This window comes from Pogona vitticeps, chromosome 3 (assembly GCF_051106095.1).
Source record: "Pogona vitticeps strain Pit_001003342236 chromosome 3, PviZW2.1, whole genome shotgun sequence".
Lineage (NCBI taxonomy): Eukaryota > Metazoa > Chordata > Lepidosauria > Squamata > Agamidae > Pogona > Pogona vitticeps.
Genome location: NC_135785.1, coordinates 125,303,215 through 125,327,380, shown reverse-complemented (window position 1 = coordinate 125,327,380; position 24,166 = coordinate 125,303,215). Strand labels below are relative to the sequence as shown.

Sequence of the window (24,166 nt, the reverse complement as noted above, 5' to 3'; positions counted from 1 at the left end):
TCTTTGTCTTTCTGGCAGTCCAGGATATCCACAAAGCTCTCGTTCAGCACCATATTTCAAATGAGTCATTTTTTTTCCTTTCAGTTTTGATTACTCTCCAGCTTTCACATATGTACATAGTGATTGGGAATATAACTGTTTGGTCATAGTCTCCAGTGACACGTCCTTACATTGGGTAATCTTTTCTAGTTGCTTCATTGCTTCCCTTTTGAGTCTCAGTCCTCTTCCAATTTCTTGATTGCAATCTCTATTTGGATTGATGACTGAACAAAGGTATATAAAATCTTTAACCATTTCATTTTTTCACTGTCAATATTAAAGTTACTGTATTTTTCGCTCCATAAGACGCACCTGACTATAAGACGCACATAATTTTTAAGGAAGGAAAACAGGAAAAAATATTCTGAACCAAATAGCTTTATTCCCATGCTGCTGGAGTGAGAAAGAGGGGGAATGCTGGATCCAAGTCACCGAGACTGCCTCTGCAAAAGCAGCGTGACCCCGTGATCCCCTCACCTGCACTGACTTTGGAAATGCAGTGGGTCTCAGTCTTGGATGGCATTCCCCCTCTTTCTCTCCCCAGCAGCAAAGGAAGAGGAGGGAAAGACTCAAAGCAGTCCCCTTGCTCCTGATCACGGTGACTCCTTTTGCCCTCTTCCTTTGCTGCTGGGGAGAAAAAGAGGGGAATGCAATCTAAGACATCACCAGGACTTGCTGCCTTTGCAGCAGGTCCTGGTGAGGAGAAAAGAGATCAAACTGATTCTAGAAAGACCATGGGAAAGCACAAATACAGTCCCCAACTATCACAAATTATGCAGTCAAGTTTCCCACATTTGGGGAAATCATAGGGATCAGCATACCCAAAGTGCAATGGGTGAGCCTCAACCTGGGAAAACCACCTTCATGATCATGGTATCTCCCCTACCAGGTAAGTATGAGTTGGAGTGGCCCCTGCACCTCCTGCTCCCTTCTGTGCCCTGCCCCTCCAAGGCATGGTGACCCCCCAGCTGTACCTCCTGCTCAGAACAGGGATGCACAGCCGCAGTCACACCAGAGGCCAAGAGAGCTCCTCAGTGTTTTGAGGTGCCCTGTGGGAACCCCATCAGGGGCTGGGTGTTCCTCCCACAATCCTCCAGTGTGCAGGTATTAGAATCCCTGACTGCATCTGCCTGCTTACATCACCCAGATGGCTTCTCTATAGGAGAAGCAAAGCAGGAAGGAGGAGTCTCTTTCTGTTCACCTTCTGCAGGGAAGTTAGCTGGAGGCTACAGCAACTCTCTACAGATGGCAGCTTTATTCTTTGCAAACTAAAGATTTGCAAACTAAAGCCAAAAACAACTGTGGTTTTTTCTCAATATATATAAAGGATAATAAAGCTGTCATCTGTAGAGAGTTGCTGTAGCCTCCAGTTAACTTCTCCGCAGAAGGTGAACAGAAAGAGATTTCTCCTTCCTGCTTTGCTTCTCCAATAGAGAAGCCATCCAGGTGATGCAAGCAGGCAGATATGCTAATACCTGTGCACTGGAGGATTGTGGAAGGAACACCCAGCCCCTGATGGGGGTCCTGCGGGGCACCCCATAACACGGAGGAGCTCTCTTGGCCTCTGGCAGGACCGGGGCTGTGCATCCCTGTTCTGAGCAGGAGGTGTAGCAAGGGGGTTCACTATGCCTTGGGGGGCAGGGCACAGAAGAGGGCAGGAGGTGCAGGGGCCACTTCAACTCCTACTTATCTGGCAGGGGTGATACCATGATTGTGGCAATCTCCTCTGAAGCCCCTATTCCCTCAGGTCTTCACGAGGTTCTCGCTCTTCTTCTTTCTTTGCTGCCACCAGGTATTGCTGCTTCAATACCATTCAATCAAGGAGACACGTGTGCTTTTAAAACTTAAGTTATTTATTAAATCAGGGAAGTTCATATAGGATTATTACTCAATAGGTAAATCACAGGTTGTTAACCACTTGTATCTAAGTCAATCCAACTTTAACTTTAAAACTCCATCAACTCTTTGTTCCATTCAGTGTTCTTACAGGCCTTTTAAGTTTTGTACTGTCTCTCACTGACAGAATCTCTCTTCATCCTCCATACACCAGCCTTTATATCCAGCCCCTCCCCCCTTGGCTCCACCCTCCGTCCTCTCTTTGGATCCTACTCCACTGTTCAGCTGTGACGGACAGGTGAGGGCGGGGCTGATCGCTACAATGATCATGAAAGTGGCTCTCCCAGGGTGAGGCTCATCCATTGCACTTTGGGTGTGCTGATCCCTGTGATTTCCCCAAATGTGGGAAACTCAACTGCATAATTTATGGTAGTGGAGGACTGTGTTTACACTTTCCCCTGGTCTTTCTAGAATCACTTTGATCTCTTTTCTCTTTGTTCCTTGGCTGTTTTCACTGCCCTCTGACATTTAAATTTGCTACCATAGGACCATTGGCCCTGCTGGCTTTCCAGGTGGGCTCCAGGAAGCAGATCCTGGAAAGCCAGCAGCACAGATGGCAGAGTGCTGAGGTCCATGGTGGGCAACCTACGGTGCTGGTTCAGAGGCCTCCCAGCACAACAGTGGGAGGCTTCTGGGTGGTGGTGGCTGAAGAGGTTCTGAACCATAAGACGCAAACACTCCCCCCCCACACTTTTTTTTGGGGGGGACTGCATCTTATGGAGTAAAAAATACGGTATGTAGTCATGATTTTTGTCTTCTTAATGTTCGATTGTCATGTCATTAAGAATGTCCTGCTTTGGTACTTTCTTCTTTCTTTTTCATCAAAAGTCATTCCAAGTCATTGCTGCTTTCTGCCGGTAAGATGGTGTCATCTGCTTATTTTAAACTAGTCATATTTCCACCTGTCACTACACCCAAATCTAGTACGGCTTTTCATATGATATATCTGTTTCCAGTAGACTTCCTCCCAAAAAATATTCTGACAATAAGAAACAATAAATAATGAGTTCCAGGATGCTTTGGCTACTGATGTATGCTCTTAACAATCTTAACATGTTTGCTTCCTCATGCAATGGCATACAATGAGAAAAATCCTTGGAAACACTTCTGTGCAGAAAAATAGAAAAATAATGGAAATAATTAAAAACTTCCATGATCTTCCATTAACCACATCATTTAATTCAGTCCATATGTGTACTTTGAAATACATTTTTTTAAAATGAAAAAGTTAAGAAAGCATCATCTGGCTGTACATGATTATGGCTGTATTAGTTTGCCACAGCAAAGCCATCAGTCTCTTGTGGCAAGAAGACTGATGTGTTTTGTTTTCTTTCTGTTGTGTTTTGGATAAGTTTCCAGCTAGTAATGTAATTACTGGTGAATCGCTTTTTTAACAACATGTAATGCAAACATGTTACTTTTAAATAATGATAATAATGAGAAATGAATAACAGATTTCTTTTGGAAAAAAAAGTCTAAGCATTGGTTTGTATCACCTCCTCCATTGCTACTGTTTTGCAGCCCATACACTGGAGTAGCAGCTTTGAAATAATAAGCTTTCTTTACTAATGAGGTTCCTTCTGTGATTTGGATTATTTTTCCTTAGTGTGTGAGTTGTCTATACAAATAGATTTGAGTACCAGTATGTGGGGAGGTGCAGAGGCCTATTAAAAAACACAAGAAAGAGTATGGGTCCATTTCCATTCTTCCACTCACATTATTCTAATTGTATGGCTGTGCAGAGGATGAACTTATGAATAGATCTCTAGAATGTTTTTCTCTATCTATCTATCTATCTATCTATCTATCTATCTATCTATCTATCTATCTATCTATCTATCTATCTATCTATCTATCTATCTATCTATCTATCTATCTATCTATCTGTCTGTCTGTCTGTCTGTCTGTCTGTCTGTCTGTCTGTCTATCTGTCTATCTATCTATAATTTTTTCTGGCACACCTTTCCCCCCAAGACTGACTCAGTGTAACAGGTAACATGGTTGAAGAATATGTGCAGAGGTAGTCACAAAAACTTAAAATATTAAAATGCAATTGAAGAGGGGGAACTTCTGGGCCACTGACATGGAAGCAGCAAATTTGTCATCTGTCTGATGCCTCAGAATATATTTCTTTAAAATACACTCTTGAAAAAAACTACAAGGACTGAGTAAGTAATAAAGATAAATTGTTGAAAATACCCCCATCCTGATAGGAGCTAAAAAGTATGAAGATTTGTGGTTGTTTACCTCATTAAGTGCTGCATTTGGAAGAGAGTGGAGCTGCTGAAAGGAGGGGTCAATTAATGGTCTTAGGTAAAGAAAGGCTGCAACCGGCCACCACCAGCTAATATATTGCTTTGATTGCTGTGGAAGTAGGACCTGAAGGAAGCTGATTTAAGCAATTAGCCTGGAAATTTATATTCCTTATCTCCTTCACCCATTTGAGCCAGGAAAAGTACAAATGGTTTTGGAAGGCTGTAGATGGAGGGATGAGTGATGTTAAAATATCTGGCTGAGTTGAATCTTCTTTGATTGTGTCTGCCTAAGTTCTTAAGACTATCTGATGACTATTTACTTTTTCAGAGATTGCACTATGATATGTTTCCAGGAAGTACACCCTAATGTGTTAGAATGTGCCACTAGTGTTGCTTTTTATTGTGAAAGGAGTTAAACTGTTTGCTTCCCCCTGCTGGGTGGAATGAAGAATATGGCTGCATGCCTCAATGACAAATGAAAAAGAAAGGACGTAGCTTGGAAATGGAAAGGAGTTTGGAGATTGGAGAGGATAAAAGCTTCTAAGGAGCAAACAGTAGAAAATTTTGAGAAGATTGACAACAGTGAAGAAGTACAAGGAAAATGGCAAAAGAATAAAAAATGATGAATAAATTTAAGAAACTTATGGAAACAGCTGTTAAAGAAATGAAAGCAGATAATGAAAAAAACTACCAGGGAAATGAAGGCAGAAAATGGAGGGAAAAAACTCTTGTAGAGTTGAGTTGTGGCACAGTTGGAGATGGAGAAACCCATAGGAGATCTTAACAAAGATTTGAAAGCATTGGGGTTAACAATTCAAAAGACTGAAAAATTAGCTAAAGCAAATGCAACATTAATTCATCAGTAGAAAGAAAGATTAGATGAAATTGACCTCTAAGACAGAAATCTAAGACAAAATGTGAGAATCCATGGATTTCCTGAGGGAACAGTCAGAAGTATAGGAGAAGAATCTTTGAGATGTAATTTTCAGATGGCTAAAAACAAGAGTTCCAGCATTGCACAAGGAGGATATAGAGAGAGATCATCATACAGGATGTTGATCTGGGATGTACCTGAGATACATTGTGCTGAGATTTACAATTCTTTTATAAAAAAGAATTGGTCACAAGGGCATTGAGAGAAAAGTCTGGACAGCTAAAGAGGCATCTATTGAAATCTATAAAGAAGCTAGGATATAGAGGTTACATACAGGTATTTTACAGCATACACATATAGTAGAGAAAATGGAGAAAGAATTGATGGAAATATGGAGTATAAATGATAGAGAAGGTAGTAAGGTAAGCTAGTAAGGTAAGCCAAATTTGGGACACTATGGAGTATATGTAACACAGGGTTTGAGTATTAAAAACTCTTGTAATCTAAAAAGGTAAAGAGAGAGAGAGAGAGAGAGAAAGCTGGAGGATGAAATAAGAGAGCTGGAGTTGAATTTTGTTTTTTATAAAAGATATTGAAACATTATCAGAAATACAAGCTATGAAAAAAAAAGAATTACACAATGTTGAAACAGAAAAGATCCAGAGGAACTTAATGCATATGAAAAACAAATTTTGAATTTAATAATAAAAATTCTAGAATTTTGGCCAGAGCTGCACCAAAACAAACAAACAAACAAACAAACAAACAAACAAACAAACAAACACAAAGAATACAATTGGAATGGTTGGAGATGAAAATGGGGAAAAAAGAAAATTAATGAAACAAAAATTAGAAGTATTTTATAAATTTTAATAAACTTTATAAAAGTGGGAAGCCATTGATGGAGAATTTTAAAACATACATAGAAAAAAAATATGAGAAACAAACTTCAAGAGAGTGGTAGAGATTTAATGGAGCAGTTAGTGAAAGAAGAAGAAATAGATATCAATAATTTAAAGATAGGAAAGACACCAGGCATGGATGGATAGGGATTGAAATATTAGAAAAAATTAAAGGTGTTTATATCAAAGTTGAGACTGCTATTTAATAAGATTATGGAAGGAGAAGAAATTAGAGTTCATTGGTTATACTAATTCCTAAACCCAATTAAGTTTTTTTATCCAAGTGCTTATATGTCCATTTCCTTAATAAATCAAGATACCAATATATTTACAGCATTATTAGTAAAGAGAGGGAATAATTTTATTGGTAAATATATTAAGGAGGATCAGGATAGTTTTATGATAGGGAGACAAGTGGCAGATTTGACCAGAAGAGTACTAAATATAATACACATTATTTATCAACAAAAAATGAAAGCAGGTGTTATGCCATTGGATATATTCAAAGCATCTGATTGTGTGGAATGGCTAGCATTGAAAAATATTGATAGATATATTAGGATTTGGGATTCATTCTAAAAATGTGTTAAATCAACTCTATTCAGAGGACACTGCTACAGTACTAGCAAATGATGGTTTAACAGATCAAATATCCCTAAGGACAGATACAGTGATGCCTCGACTTACAAACGCCCTTACTTATGACCATTTTGAGTTATGATCAGCGCCAACCGCAAAATGTTGCTTCTACTTGCAATCAGAGCTTCCAGTTACGAACAGAAAAGGGCAGGGAAAAAAGGCAGGAAATTCAAATTTCTAACAGTAGGTGGTGATGAGGCTGCTTCTTTGTAAGCTCTTTCACCCCAGCAGTTAGAGAGAGTGTGTTGTTGTCGGAGGCTTGGGACTCTCTCCTTCTGCTTCTGAGAATGTGTGTGTGTGTGTTTGCAGGGAGGCTTCGGGCTGCCTTGTAAGATAAGATGCTGTTTACTGCTTTTAAAAAACTGTTCTTGCAGCATGGTTTTGAGAAGGGGGGTTATGTTTCTGTGCTGTGATGGGTCTTGGGGGGTTTGTTTATTTACTTGTTTTTCCCCATTTCCAATGGGTCTTGGGGGGATTGGTTGATTTTTGGATTTTCCCCCCATTTCTGATGGGTCTTGGGGAGTCTGTTTGCTTTTTAGTCCCCCCCCATTTCCGATCTTGCACAATCTGCTTGATTACTTTTTGCTTTGTCTTGTTTGCATTTGTTGATTGGTTTTTGGTTTGTTTTCTTTGCATTAGGTCTTGCACGCTTGATTGCTTTTTGCTTTGTCTTGTTTGCATTTGCAATGGGTCTTGCATGGTTGATTGCTTTTCTTCCCTCCCCCCTTCGGCTGGAAGGGATTAATCATGTTTCCGATTGGTCTTGCAGTGATTTTGTGTGCGTGTGTGTGTGACTTTTTTCTTCAGCCAGAATGGATTGATTGCATTTCAATGCATTCCAATGGGAAATGGTGCTTCGACTTATGACCATTTCGATTTACAACCAACTACCTGGATCAATTAAGTTCATAAGTCGAGGCACCACTGTACTAGACAGGGATGTCCCCTTTCCACAATATTATTTGCACTAGTTATAGAGATATTAACAAATGCTATTAGACAGGATAAATTAATAAAATATATAGGTAGTGAGGACAAGAGTAAGATGAGCTTATTTGTGGATGACACATTATTAACAATAGAGGACCCATTGAGGGTTATGTATCAGGTTAAATTACATTTGAAAAAAATTGAGGAGGTGAAGGTACTATAGATATATTGGCAGAAGTCAGAGATGATGTTATTTAATTATGATAAAAATAAGGAAGAAATAATTAGAAGGAGACATTTAAGATAAAAATAAACTTTGAAATGAAAATGGATTTCTCATACATTCCAGCCTACCGCCCTGGAGAGTATGCAGAATGTGCACTTAATTTGCTGTGGGACTCTTTGCATATACAGAACCCTCTAAGATGGTAATTCATTTATTTTACTTATTACCTACCATGTTTCTTTTTCAGTATGTGCAAGTGATTTTTTTAAAAAAAAAAAAAATCAAAACCCATCTAAATACAGAAATACAATTACCCAAAATTTGTGGGGAGAAAATCAACACTGAAATGATTGTAAAATTATTTTACCTCCAAAAATAACAAGAAAAAGCAAGAAGTAGGCATTACATGAATAAAGTGGAGATGGGATATTTGTATTCATATATAAATATCCTGGTCCCAGGTGGCCAGGAAGCTCAGTCCTGCCTCCCAGAAATGATCTATCTATTTATTTATGGGTCACTGCATGGTGTGTGTGGCCGACATCCTGCTTGTTACACCAATCTCAGACATAGTTCAGCTGGGGCATCCCTGCCTCCCTGTGCTGCTGACCAATCAGCAGCTGAGTGGAGAGACTCATCATCCTTCCACCTGGCTGGAGTGGCCAGCAGTGCAGGGAGGCAGGGAAGCCCCAGGCAGGCCATGTCTGAGATTGGAGCAACAAGCAGGATGCTGGGTCCACATGCTGCACGGTGACCCATAAATAGACGGGTCAGTTTGTGAAGGCAGGACTGGGCTTCCTGGCCTCCTGAGTCTGGGATATCCATAAGTAAAGGTAAAGGTTCCCCTTGACATTTAGTCCAGTCGTGTCTGACTCTAGGTGGTGGTGCTCATCCCCATCTCCAAGCTGTAGAGCCAGCGTTTGTCCATAGACAGTTTCCGTGGTCACGTGGCCAGTGCGACTTAGACACGGAACGCTGTTACCTTCCCACCGAGGTAGTCCCTATTTATCGACTTGCATTTGCATGCTTTCGAACCGCTAGGTTGGCGGGAGCTGGCACCAGTGACAGGAGCTCACTCCATTGCGTAGATTCGATCTTATAACTGCTGGTCTTCTGACCTTGCAGCACGGAGGCTTCTGCGGTTTAACCCATAGCACCACCACATCCCACAGGATATCCATATTTGCATACAAATATCAATACTCATCTCTAGAATAAAATGTTTGTCAGGATACTGTGACCCATAAAGTAGAATTTACTCTTCGTACATGAACCATAGTGCATGAACCAGAGTGTTCCATTAGACATCCATTTTTATAACAGGTGTGCAGCCACAAAGTCAGCACACGAAATCCTTCAAATGTGTATTATATAGTGTTTAGGAGAGGACAACAGGTGATATGCCAGTGATTGGTTGTTTCACACTATGTAAGTGCTGCACACTACAGTGGAATATAGAGCTTTGTATGGAGAGTTGCTGCATGAAGCACTGTCCATCTATTTTACAGATAAATATATTGTTTAGTCTGATGTACATACCTCTGCTGTAAATATTTTGTAAACACATTACTGATGAAGGAATCTACCATCTGTGTGAGTCCCTTTGCTGTTGACCTGGAAGACTGACTTGTATCGGTTCCATCTCCACACTCCAAATTCTTCACAGTATTGTTACCAGCTGTAACATCATTTTGCAAGGGGAACGTTGGTACACTTTTGTTACTCCCCTAAATGCCATCTGTTAACAGACATTTAATAGGTTAACTCCAAACTCTGCTTACTGGCATAAGGTGCTCAGACCCCTTCCTCCTACAGCTGGAGGACGGTCTTGGCAGGCATCATTTTCTGACATTCTTTGCCTGGAGTGGATTAAGGCTGTGATCAGATGGCTGGAAGATGAGCACCTGATTGTACTGCAAATGCTCACTTTAATGGGAGTGGTCTTCTTTAAAGTGACCCTTCCGTCTGCTGGGGGAATTGCTTCAGCCTAGCCCCCCCCCCAAAAAAAAGCCCAGCTTGAGCATGAATTGGGGCTCAGCTGTGGCAAATATCCCAGTATAGGAGCACCTCGGTTTACATATGCCTCACTTTACGTAATTTTAGGTTTATGAACTGAAATCCATAAGAAATAATGCCTCAGTTTACATTTTTTTGCAGGGTGTGCGTGTGTTGCTGCACGAAAAGCACGCATTTTGCTTGGAGGTTTCTAGCGCTGCCCACGTTGCTACAGCAATCTGCATTCCAGTTTACATAATTTCCGCATTACATAACTTCCCAGATGACAGATTAATTTCATAAACCAAGGTACACCCTTATGTTGTGTGATCAGTGGGAAACAGAATGCATCGGACCACTCCACAAGTAGTTCAAGTTGCAGCCTATTTCCCCATGTGATCACAAGTTGCACCAGAATCTCTCCTACTTTTGACAGCTGCATGTCTAATGTAAGGGTTTTTGGAGTGTGACGCTTTTGCAAATTTGCATTATAAGTATTTTCAGAAGCTCATAAGGTATTAGGAAAATGTGCTAAAAGTGTATATTTTACTTAACACTATAAATACAAGCTGTGGTTTTCCTTTGTATGGAATGAATCCATCACATTTATTGCTTGGAATGATTTTGGTAGTGGGGTGATCTGACTTTGGTCAGAATTAAAAAGAAATCTTTAGTTGCCCAAGTTAATGGTATTTACCTTGGAGGAAAGGTTATAATTAACGTAACGATTTTTGTTAAGATCCAAATTGCTTTGTGTAGAGTTAAAAGGCCAGGAAGTGCAATTTGTAAAAAAGAGCAGCAAAGAACCCCCGCAGGAACCTGCTTAAGCTTAGGACAAATACACAACTAAATGTCTATTGATATTCTGAGGTTTGCAATGTTTAAGTTTTATTTTTGTATAGTGATATGTGACTTGATTAATGGAAAATGACTGATTAAAAAAGCAGGTCAGTTCTTGAAATTTACCAGGTGTTAAAAAGAAAGAAAGAGGAGACCAATAATATATCAGAGAAGTAAATATAAAAATCACAACTCCTATGGTAGTCTTTGTGAGGAAATAATATAAAAAGATGAAAATAATGGTGGAGTATATTCAGCTTCCCTGAAAATAACAAAGAAACTTTTGTTGCTGACAAAAGTAAATTGTCCCTATCTAAACTTTATAGTAGTTTTCTGCTACCATCATCAACAACATCATAGAAAGTAAAAATCATAATGGTCCATTTCAATGTGAGACATTTCAAGAGTTTCAGGAATATCCAAAACTGAAATGAATAGCTAATTTCTCATATTTAGGACTTTAGATTTGAAATGATTTATTGTCCTGTTTGCTGAAGCAGGTCTTAGGGGTATTTTTCTACTTCCAGGTTTGACAAATTGTTACCAGCAAAGTTTGGATGTTCTTGGATGGACTAGTTGATCTAGTTCATGTGACAAAATGTGTGGCAGGTCAGCAGGTTCAGCCAGGTCCCTTTGTGCCACTCAGCCTGCTTGCCCTGGGATGGGTGAACACAGAAGTGTCAGTTTTGTTTAAGACTATGGAAGCAGCCTGACACTGCTGCCAACACCCCAGTCTACTCAGACTTGGCAGTGTTTCCATAGAGTCCAAAAATCCACAAGGTTAGGCACTTAGGGCCAGTACACCCACCTTGCAAGGTAGAGCTACCACTACACACACACAAAAGTACCAAAACTCTGGTAGCTGGTCAAAGCAAGACCTGGTTTTAGTACGACTAAATTTTGCCTGCTTCTGAAAAATTTCTAGGCAATTAATTGGTGAGATTTTTACATTTTATCAAAAATAGTAAAAAAGACAAATGATTCCAAAAAGTTTTCAAAAGTTCCAAAAAAACATCTGGAGCAAAATTACAAGTGAGACAAAGCTAAGGCAATCAAGAGACAATGCCAGAAAATATTAAAGCTAACCAAATCTGCCTAATACTCACAATATTAGCATAGAGTCAGCATGGTTCAGAATAATTTGCAGAGTGCATCTGTCATGGCAAGGCATATCAAGACAGCAACTAAGCATATCCTATGAAGTAAGCTAAGCCAACTAAAGCACCTTCCAAACCCTCTTTTAGACATTAAACATCCTATTCTACAGTCTTCCAGATGGTCTGACAATCAGGCTTTGCAATCCCTCAAAGGTTCAAGAAGATCAGTGAGCTTTCTGCTCCCCTCCTTTCACATAGCTGAAATAATCACAGCTGCACTTGTTACCCCTCCTTGTTCTCACACCACCACTGACCACCACAATTCCCAGACACTCGCAGAGAAGCTTGATTTTACAAGATGGCGTCTATGTCCATGTTTCCTGATTGGTCAGTTTCTTTACAAGGCACAAATTAATTATTAATTCTGCCATTGGATTGTGTAACATTGTTAAAATCTTTTTCTTTGCACTAAAATCAGAAGTGCTTCTCACAATATTTTCAGGCATGTTCACATAGGTGTACTGTCTAAAAGCGTGGTTTAGAACTCAGGAAAAAGCAAACATTCTCCTGGAGCTGATCTATGATGTACAAAAGTCCTTGTTTCTCCTTGTTTTGACACTTCCCTCCAAGAAGCTGGTGCTTATTTCTAATTTTTACTGTAGTTCTTCTTCTAGGGAGTAAAGAAAGGTATCTATGGGGTATTCAGCTTCATCCAAAATTATCTGATCAACCTTGTCTGGGGGCTACTGTCGATGCCATGGTTCTATTACTGCCAATAATAACAAAATCTCAACAATTTTGTGGTGAATTACAGTGTGCAGGGACCATGTGTCTTGTTTCTTGTGATTTATCAATAGGTGGCTCTCTGATTGTAACAGTACAAATAAAGCAGTAGAAAAAGAGACTTGGAGATTGTGTCACAGCTGGAGTTTTCCCCGGTAGGAAATAATGACTTCCGTTTACAATATCCTATAGCATTTAAACTCAGACGACAGAAGATTCATGAAGAAATAAAGCTGTCATAAAATCATTACAAATGAAAATACTAAAAGCAAAATAAAAGTGAAATGTTAGATCAAGTGTCTGATGAACCATCTGAAATAAAATACTGAAACATTCATCTTAAGATCTGACAGTATGATTATAGTTTATTTTGTGAGAAGTTGCTTTTGTCTGCACTTATGGCATCCTGTTTTTATTTTTTTGTTTTTTTCAAGAATCAGAGTGGAAGAGCTGAAGAGGCCTGAATAGCCTACCTCATTGGAATCAAAAAAGTGGGAAATATGAATATAAATTCATATTTATATGGGTTATGTGAAGTCAAATATTTCATAATCATTGTCCAGAATCTGATTGGTGTTTGTGTAACTTGTTGCGGCTAACTACAGCTAATTGATGAGATTCCAGGATACATCCTGATTGGGCCTTCGTATGCATAACTAGGCACAACAGGGATGCACCCTGGTACCTTACCAGTTAGCTACAATTACGAGCTGCAGTAAGTTATGTGAACACATTGTATAGATGCCAATATAATTCTCTAATAACTGGAGTTGATATTAGAATCTAATATGAAACCTCTATTTTGAATTTTCTAGGATTGTCCCCATTCTTGCCAACTCAAGGCATCTGGAAGGATGTGGGTACAAGAATAGGCACTTCTTTGATACCATATTCCCAAGAATAATCTAACCTATAAATTTAGCCAAGTATGAGCTAGCTTAGAGACACCATCTCTGGGATCCAATAATTGAAATTACAATAATTGAAATTACTTGTTCTTTACATCTGCATCTGTCTCTCCCCCCTTGCCCTAGGAAGACCTTTTCATTTTGAAACTGTAGATGTTGTGAAAGATCATGTTTTGCTTCCTCATACTCACAAAATATCTTTGTCCTTGGAATCTGAAGGGGATTGTTGTTACCTTGCTTTCTTTTAAGTGGCCAAATCTGTTTTTCTCCTTCTGTTTTGATCCCTAATGCCAAACTACAGCTGTCACAGTGCAGTGCTCTAATTTTAGTAAACACTGAAAGCCGTAACATTTTGTATCATCTCTTTTCTTCATCTTCTTTTGATTAATCTGAGAATTTATTTCCCTGAAGGAATATTTTGCTGCAATTGGTTTTCATATATAATGCTTTGTTACCAAGTGATCATTATATTTCAACCACACATAACATTTATGTTGCAAAGTCAACTCTGTGGGTTCAAAAGTTTATCCAGCCTCCTCCTTTATAGGCAACATCTTAATACTAGTGTCTTTGGACTATATGACAATTTAATTGTGGGCAAATAAACCACTTGTTTATATTGGGGTTAAATCTATCTCAAAGACCCTAGATGAAATCAATAAAATATATATGTGAGAATTCCACAGTAATGTCTAGTATGGTTTAGTGCATAGAGTGATGGATTAGAACTCAGAAAACATGGGTTCAAAATATTGTCAAACATGGAAACTCATAGAGGACTGGAAAGGATACATAATATGAATTATGTGTACTTAAGTTAATTCATCCCCTTCATGGACTGCTGCCTTATCGTGGCAAAGGGGCTTGAGTAATTCAGAAAAGCTATGGCCTATGCCGTGCAGGGACACCCAAGACAGACAGGTCATAGTGCAGAGTTTTGACTAAACACAATCCACCTGGAGTAGGAATTGGCAATGCCACTCCAGTATCTTTGCTAAGAAAACCCCATGAACAGAAACAAAAGGCTAAAAGATATGACACTGGAAGATGGGACCCTAAGGTCAGAAGGCATCCAACATGCTACTGAGGAAGAACGGAGGACAAGTACAAGTAGCTCCAGAGCTAATGAAGTGGTTGGGCCAAAGCCGAAAGGACGCTCAGCTGTGGACGTGCCTCGAAGTGAAAGGAAAGTCCAATGCTGCAAAGAAAAATACTGCATAGGAACCTGGAAGATCTATGAACCTTGGTAATCTGGATGTGGTCAAACAGGAGATGGCAAGAATAAACATTGACATCCTGAGCGTCAGTGAACTAAAATGAACGGGAATGGGTGAATTCAATTAAGATGATTACCATATCTACTATTGTAAGCAAGAAGCCCATAGAAGGAATGGAGTAGCCCTCATAGTCAACAAAAGAGTGGGGAAAGCTGTAATGGGATATAATCTCAAATATGATAGAATGATTTCAATATGAATCCAGGGCAGACCTTTCAACATCACAATAATCCAAGTTTATGCACCAACCACCAATGCTGAGGAGACCGAAATTGACCAGTTCTATGAAGACTTACAACACCTTCTAGAACTGACACCAAAGATGTTCTTCTCATTCTAGGGGATTGGAATGCTAAAGTCGGGAGTCAAGAGATAAAAGGAACAACAGGAAAGTTTGGCCTTGGAGTTCAAAATGAAGCAGGCCAAAGGCTAATAGAGTTTTGTTAAGAGAACAAGCTGGTCATCACAAACACTCTTTTCCAACACAAGAGGTGAATCTACACATGGAAATCACCATATGGGCAATATTGTAATCAGATGGATTATATTCTCTGCAACCAAAGATGGAGAAGCTCTATACAGTCAGCAAAACTAAGACCTGGAGTTGATGGTGGCTCTGATCATCAGCTTCTCATAGCAAAATTCAAGCTTAAACTGAAGAGAATAGGAAAAAACACCAGGTTAATCAGGTATAATCTAAACCAAATCCCTTATGAATACACAGTGGAAGTGAAGAACAGATTTAAGGAACTAGATTTGGTGGACAGAGTGCCTGACAAACTATGGATGCAGGCTCGTAACATTGTACAGGAGACAGCAACAAAAACCATCCCAAAGAAAAGGAAAGGCAGGAAAGCAAAGTGGCTGTCCAATGAGGCCTTACAAATAGCAGAGAAATGATGTGCGGAAGTGAGAGCTGGACCATAAAGAAGGCTGACCGCCGAAGAATTGATGCTTTTGAATTGTGGTGCTGGAGGAGGCTCTTGAGAGTCCCCTGGACTGCAAGGAGAACAAACCTATCCATTCTAAAGGAAATCAACCCTGAATGCTCACTGGAAGGACAGATCCTGAAGCTGAGGCTCCAATACTTCGGCCATCTCATGAGAAGAGAAGACTCCCTGGAAAAGATGGTGATGTTAGGAAAGTGTGACAGCAGGAAGAGAAGGGGACGACAGAGGATGAGATGGCTGGACAGTGTCATCGAAGCAACCAATATGAATTTGACCCAACTCCAGGAGGCAGTGGAAGACAGGAGGGCCTGGCGTGCTCTGATCCATGGGGTCATGAAGAGTCGGACATCACTAAACGACTAAACAACAACTTAGTTCATATCTTCTGATGAGCCTTTTCAGAGTTTTCTAGATAAAGAGTACTCAGAAGTGTTTTACCATTTCCTTCTTTTGTGGGATGCCTTGGGAGGCAGCTTTCCCATGGTTACACAGGCTGGCTCTATTCCCTGTAGGCACAGTAGGGTATCAACACCCAACTTCTGGCTCCACAGCCAACAATGGTAAAAACTACTCTTTAAACATCTCACATATCTTGAAAATCCTAGTTGGTAGCATGTAAGAACAACATCTGGTTTGATAACTCACTGAGCTATAACACCTACCTGTGGAGCAAGGAGTTAGGAGTCCAATTTCCCACTGTGTGTTTTGACAGCTTGCGATGTCTTGGGCAAGAAAAATTGCCCAAGGCAATGGTAAGCTACTTTCTATACATAGAAAACCTCGGAAATGGCTGCCATAAATCAGAATCTATGAGAAAGGTACATTTTGTTTTTAAGCGATTCACAGCAGGAACTTTACTGAGATGACTGGGACAAACGAAAGAGATCTCACCAAATACTGTTTTTAGTTGCTCAGTATGTCCATAATACAGAGCCCAAAACCTGTTCTGTTCATTTAGTATGAAAAAGGTACATAGAGGGTAAAACCACAACCGGAGCAACCACCACCACCACCACCACCACAGTATTTCATCTGTTTTCACATAGACACTTCTTCAATATTACCTCAAATGGTATTGGGATAAAGTCTACCTTACAGATTTACCAATAAACTGCATTGTGTTATACAGTGGTGCCTTGACTTATGAACTTAATTGGTTCCAGGACTCTGGTTGTAACTCAAAATGGTAGTAAGTCAAAGAACCAGTTCCCATAGGAATGCATTGAAATGCAATTAATCCGTTCCGGCCAAAGAAAAAATCACCAAAAAACTCAGAAACCACTGCAAGACCTATCGGAAATGCAGTTAATCCATTCTGGCCGAAGGGGAAAAGGAAAAGGAAACAAACTGTGCAAGACCCTTCGGAAATGCCAAAAAAAGCAAAGCAGAAAGCAAATAAAATATTGAAGACCCTTCAGAAATGCAAAAAAGCAAACCAGAAAGCAAATAAACCCCACAACACTCATTGAAAATGGGGAGAGGACCCAAAAAGCAAACAAATCCCGCAAGACCCATCACAGCATAGAAACATAATACCACCACCCAGCCCAAAACCACGCTGCAAAACCCACCCAGAACAGTTTTTCAAAAGCAGAAAGCACCTTACCTTACCAGACAGTCCGAAGCCTCCTCCTATCGCACTCACTCTAACTGTTGAGGCAAAAGAGCTACAAAGAAGCAGCATCTTCACCTACCAACAGTTAGCAATTTGAATTCCCGCCTTTTTCCCCTGCCTTTTTCTGTTCATAACTGGAAGCTCCGGCTGCAAGTCAAAGCAAATTTTTGTGACCGGAGCTGGTCATAACTTGAAATGGTTGTATGTTGGGACATTCGTAAGTTGAGGCACCACTGTATTTATTGCATTTTATATTGTATGATGTTTTTAAATGATGAGGTATGTAGACCCAATCTATTGTTTTTGTTTTTTACGTCACAGGATGGGGCAGTAACTCTAATCAGTTATGTTTTGCTATATTGTTTTAGAGGAAATTAGGCAGTAACAATAAAAGTGTAACTCCACACAAACACTTTAAATGGGGTCATGTTTAGTAAGAGCAACCATGTCAAGTATAAATTATAGGCCTGACCAGAATCAAGTGCTGTAATGAGCAACCATGTCTGTCAGGTGTGCTGGGAATGATTCAGGGTGACTCAGCAAGGATGATGTAACCCAGGCTGATGCAACCTAGAGCTGATGTAATGCTATGAGGTAATCTGTATTGTGATTGGTTATGGAAATGTATATATGTAGACTTGTACAGTCAGTATTATCTTCACTTGGTTGGAGATCACATATGCCTGCCATGCTGCTGCTGTAAATACACTTTTGCTGCACAAAATGCTGCCGGACTGCATGTGGTTATTGCTGGACTGCCTAGACCGCCATATACTCTGCTGAAACTGCTGAAAAACGTAATTCCGCGAGAAAAACCCCAACAAACCAGTTTGTATGCTTTCTTGAGATACATTTAACCCTACATACTGCATTGATAACAGTCATTTATTTCAATTGATATAGGATTAAATAGCTCTGTTGAGATAGGAATGCATAATGAAGAGCATTAGCTTCATTTGCTCACAGCATTATTTTAGTGTTGCCAAATTTGGTTGGTTTCATCATGACATTTCTCTTAGCCATAAATAATGATTTGAGCAAAAAAGTGCTGTTGAAACTGGAAATCAATTAGTTTCAATAAGTTCTCAATGGCTCTATAACCTTCATTCTAGGAATTGGTGGGGATGACTGGACTTTCTGAATGAAAAGGTTTGATGTGTGCAGCAGCAGCCAAAAGATGTGCTGAAGATGTGGGGAATGCTTTCACTTCGTAGTGCCCCCTCCGTGAAATAACATGCAATCATTTCCCCATCAAGCTCAAAACAAATGACCCTCTTTTGACTTATCCTTATGAATTACAGTTCAAATTATTTCTGTTGGTATCCTAGAGCGAATTGTTCTTGATGCAACCCCACTGCAGTTGGAAAGCTTATCTCAGAGCAGCACCTTATTTAATACAAAGGTCTTTTGTGCTCTACTCAACATATTAATATCGAACAAGCTATTGCAGCACTTGGTTTTTCACTACAAAATAATTGTAACAAAATTACTGCCAGAAAGCTCATCAACAATCAGCTAGTTTCAATTAATTTTTGATTATTTTTAATTACTTAGAATATTTTAATTTCTAATTACTGGTAGATATACAGAGGGTGAAAAAATGAAGCCAACTGTGCATTATCTTCTAATTTATGTAATGGAGCACAAAAAAATAGCATGTACAAAATAGCAGAGAGTTGTGCAATTTTTCCCTCTATAGGCCAATGTTACTGAAGGAATTTTCAAAATCATAAATTAAATGCATTGTCTAATTAAATGCATTGCCTTTTAATGTTACTTTGTTGCTAAAACTAATGTGAAGACTTGCAACTATTTTGTAAACCTAGTGATAGGCAATCCGGTTTCTGAGTTCCCTTGGCTTTCCGCCATGCCTTATGTAACATGTGACATTACGTAGGTACATTGGAGATGGGGCATGAGGGAAGGGGGTTGGTGATATCACTCAAGAGGGTGAAAGGGAGAAAGAAAAAGTAACAATAAAAGTAAAAGTAAACCATGTGTGTTGGTATAGGTAATATTAACAGCTTTGAAACTTGTAAGGAGAGATGGGTCTAGTAGTTGTGAAGGCAAATAACAGGGGATAGCAGAATAAGTATTACATTTGGTAATGACTTAAGAAACCTTGGCTCACATTATATCCATTTTTATAGGTGTCCATCATGCACATAAATTTGTCTCAGCTCTTTCCCTCTGTATTCTTGATCTCTAGTGCTTCTTTTCCAAAAATAGCAACTTTCATACCTTCTGCTGAGTGTTCTGGTAGATCAAAGTGATTGGAGACAGGTTTCTGTGTATTGTGGTTTCTGATGTCTGATTTGTATCCATTAAACCTTTTACATAGAGTTTATCATGTTTGTCCTATGTAGAGTGCAGAAAGGCATTGTTGGTGAAAGATGACACAAATCACATTAGCTGAGGAGCAAGTGGAGTGCCTTTGATGTTGTATGTGGCATTCTTAGGTCCTATAATCATGTTGCCAGAGCAGATGTGTGAGCAGAGTTGGGATCTAGGTCTGCAGCAGGGCTTAGTCCCTATGTCTGTGTTATTGTTTTGTGGTCCATTGTGTGCTAGCAGTTGCTTGAGTCATTTTTTCTTCTGAGTCTCCTGGCAGTTGGTTACCTCTGGAAATCTGTCTTTGCAAGAAAGCAAAGTGGCTGTCCAATGAGGACTTACAAACAGCAAAGAAGAGAAGAGAAACAAAATGCAAGGAAGATAGGAAAAGTTACAGAAAATTGAATGCTGACTTCCAAAGAATAGCAAGAAGAGACAAGATGGCCTTCTTAAACGAACAGTGCAAAAATATCGAGGAAAATAGATATCGAGCACAAAAAATGGTCTGAAGCTCAACATCAAAAAAGCTAAGATCATGGCCACTGGCCCCATCACCTCCTGGTAAATAGAAGTTGAAGATATAGTGGCAGTGACAGATTAAATTTGTTATACTAAATAAATTTAAAAATTGGTTCTTCTAGTCATTAAGCAGAAATATCACATTCATAGTCTGTAAATGTAAAAATATATTTTCTCAAAAGTATTCTTTTCACATTTGTTTTTATTGATGACCCATCTAAGTTTCATTTCCAAACTGAAAAGCTTGTTGGTCAATTTCTACCAACATAACATTGTGTTTATGATTAGTTATTAATCCTGTAATTGTTCATGGCATGCCAGGAATAATTTCATGAATTATTACAATATGTCTTACTTTGCAGTGCCTTTATATTTCAATATGCCCTTTATCTGTGGCGCAAAGGGGGGAGGAGCATAAAAAAAAGATTCCAAATCTTTATTTGAATAAAAGATAAGGCAACTGATTATTAAACCACAGCTATTATCAGAATAACTGGTTAATCTTTGTCACATCTCTTTTATCACAACACACTTTTTTAAATTAAAAAATTGTGCTTGACAAATAATATGTTCCTGACTTACTAGCTGCAAAAAAAATTCTGTAAGTGAACATTAGTTTCAATTATGGCACAACTATAAAAAACCACCCTGGATCACAGTAGCACAGAAATTCACTTTCATCAGTTTATTCCAGGTGAAAGAAATTGATACCTATGCTCTTCTGGAAGGTTGTGGGATTAAATGGCACACATTTAGGGTGATAAATTATGAAGCAAAAAAACACCACATACACACATATTAATACAAGACAAAGCATTACTCATGCTAGACTTCTTCCTTTTCCTCATGCTGAGCCTCCTTAAAGCAGAATTTTTAAAGCTAAGCATCTGTCCCACAGTACTTACAAACACGTCTGGCAGAGAGCAAGTGCACAAAGGGGAAGGAGACAAAGGGACTAGAGGTCAGGAGGTCAATTAATATGGATGCAGTGTATGTGTGTTTGTGTGTGTGTGCAGAGAAACCTGCATCTGTATACAGTGTTATAGTTCGGAGTATTTGCCTGGGCAGTAAAAAATCCCTACATTTCCCACAGAGTCTTCTGATGTCTCTTGGGAAGCACAAAAGCAGAGAACAAACTAAATTCTATTGAACTGAAAGGAATGTTGCCTTTCAGTACTGCTGCCTTATTTGTCTTATTCATATAAATAGATATACCAGTTGAAACTATAATTGGATTTAGTTCCATGACTGCTATAGTCCACCTCTGCTGTTTTCTCCCAGGGTTTCTTTCCATCTTGGCTTTAGATGAAATAAGGTGCATAACAGAACTTGTATTATTAGCTTTTGCAATCATTTTAAAACCTAGAAAACTGTAATGTCAATATGTTATAAATGTGAGAGTTTTATTTGCATGCTGTTGGTAGTTTGAGGGACTGGGAGAGGCTTTTCTGAGCTGGGTGACTGGTCTTTTGGATGAGCCTCCTGGCACAGTGGTTAAACTGCTGTACTACAGCCAAAGAACTGTGCTCATGACCCGGGATTCAATCCCAGGTAGCCGTCTCAAGGTTGACTCAGCTTTCTATCCTTCCAAGGTCAGTAAAATGAGTACCCAGCGGTGGTGGCTCCTCCTTTCCCTCTGTCTCTGCCTCCTGCTGCTGCTGCTGCCGCCTCCATCGCTGGATCACCTCCTCCAGCTCCAATTGTGGGCCCCCTTCAGGCAGGGGACAAGGTGGAGGTGAGATGGAGGTGAGCCCCGGCAAGTCACACTGGAGGAGGTGATTGGATGGCAGCGGCAGCAGTCAATGGGCAGCTGCAAGAGGCGGCTGAGCGCAGCTGTTCCTTTGCCTCCGACTCTGTCTCCTTCTGTGTTTTAAACGACTCTCAAATTTTCCTCTAATGATTTTAGGGGACAGTGTCATTTTATACATGGAAAAATACAGTATTTAAAAATAACTAATTAATTAAATTTTCTTTTAGTTCACTGACTTCTCAGCCGGGGGACGGAGTTTTGCACATGTCCCTGTCTCTCATCTCAGAGGCAGGGACATGCTCAGTGAGTCCCCTGCTGGCTGGCAGGCTGGCCAACAAAAATATATAAATTAATTTTAAAAATTAGTTAGCTGGCCAACCAGCTGGCCAGGGGCTCTCTGTGCATGAGAGGCAAGGATATATGCAGAGGCCAGCTGGCATGTATGAGCTGGCAACCTCTCAAGATGGCAGCAGCAGGAAAAGTTAGTGAGGCAACAGGGCAGTGGGGGGCATGATGTGGGTGGAGAGGCAGCCACCAGGCTGTCTACAAATATGTATATTCCTGAACGAACAAGCACCCCATTCATTGTTCATTCAGGAAAAATTCATAAATTCATGGAAGTTCACTAATCACAAACCAAACAAACCACCATTTTGGCAATTTGTGCCCATTTCTACTCCTGAGCATCTGTCCATCCCTAGCTGCATGTGCGAAGATCCCTTTTTATTATACCTTTAAGATATGTGTTAGTATTTAGTAATTATCTAAGATAGCCAGTGTGGTGTCCCCAGAGTATTGTGGGAAGACCACCATTTACTGGAGTGTGTAAGAGCATGTAACTTCCCCACCTTTTAGCAAAGGTATGATAAAAACAATAAAATACTCAGGCTCCTAAAGGAATAGCAATGTAAATTAACCTTTATGACTCTTTTGTTTGTATTTTCTATATATTTATTCTGTATTCTGTGTTGCTTTGGACTTTTCCTGATGTGCCTTTCTCTTATGGTGTGTGTATGCTTGAAAACTAGCCAAATAAACACTTTCCTGATAAGAAAACCTTGCAATACACCTCTTTGGCATTTTTAAGAACAAACGTTCTCTGCACAGGTACCATAAATCTATACCATAAAGCCTTCCAGAATTGTGAAAATGATCATTCTATAGGTAAAGCTATGGTTGCTATATCCTGACGTTAATCTGGTTACTGTGCATTTTTGAGGCAGTGCTAAAGTTCTGTTTATAATATTTTCACTGAGAGTTGCATAAAATAGGATAAACTTTCTTTTCTAAAGGTTTTTTATGCTTGCCAAAACAGATTGTTAAAAACATAAAGGTAAATAGAGATTGTTCAGTCCTGTCTTGAAGGAAGGGCACTAAGAAATTAGTCCATTTTTTGTCATTTTTCTCAAAGATTCTGCTCATCTGTCACAACACAGCAGTTATGAAAAATGGAACTATAAATTCAATTTAGAGGGCAATTTACAGCTAATCTTTGGAGTAATTCCAGTGTGAATAATGCAGCAATTTGGATGCATGGCCAGTCAATTTGGTTCCTGATTTATAAGGAGTTAAGAAAATTTCCTTTCATTAATGACAATTGCCCGACATAAGAAATAATTTCAAAGAGAATTATCTACCTTCATATCTATGACATTACTTTTCAGAAAGGCAGCTGTATTGGTTAAACATATTATTTCAGAGGAGGAGGGGAGCTTTCTTAACAACAGATATATGAGGTATTTAAATTCCAGGCTATATCTCCTTAGCACATATGTGTGAACTGATCAGCACAGCTTTATGGGTTGCTTTTTATACAGCCCGCATTAAAAATACAGTGGTGCCTCGCATAGCGATCGCTCCATTTAGCGATGAAATCGCTTTGCGACACATTTTTTGCAATCGCTTTACGATGTTCCCTATGGGGGTATTTCGCTTTGCGATGACCGATCATTGCAAAACGACTGTTTTCCGCCAGCTGATTGGTGGTTTCAAAATGGCCACTGGGAAAAAAACATGGCCGCATGCTGTTTTCTGGGACGGATTCCTCGCTTAAGAGGCACCAGAAATGGCCGTGCTATGGAGGATCTTTGCTGAACAGTGAGTTTTAAGCCCATAGGAACACATTAATTGTGTTTTAATGTGTTTCTATGGGCTTTTTTATTTCACATTGCAACATTTTCATTCTGCAGCAATTTTTGCGGAACGAATTAACGTCGCAATGCGAGGCACCACTGAAATATTTTGAGTATCTCAGCATAAGGATAGTGGGATTCACTATTGATTTTCCACACATGATAATTGTATTAAATCTGAGTAAAAAGGGAACAGCCTTATTTGTTC

General features: G+C 39.5%; 2 non-coding genes across 2 annotated transcripts; one reads left to right on the top strand and one right to left on the bottom strand.

Annotated features, from left to right (window-relative positions):
• Window positions 1–772: 772 nt before the first annotated feature.
• On the bottom strand, window positions 773–936 carry LOC140706288 (U1 spliceosomal RNA). Its single transcript, XR_012085928.2, has one exon. It is a non-coding gene; the product is annotated as a U1 spliceosomal RNA (small nuclear RNA).
• Window positions 937–2,178: 1,242 nt separating this feature from the next.
• On the top strand, window positions 2,179–2,336 carry LOC140706126 (U1 spliceosomal RNA). Its single transcript, XR_012085853.2, has one exon. It is a non-coding gene; the product is annotated as a U1 spliceosomal RNA (small nuclear RNA).
• Window positions 2,337–24,166: the final 21,830 nt, after the last annotated feature.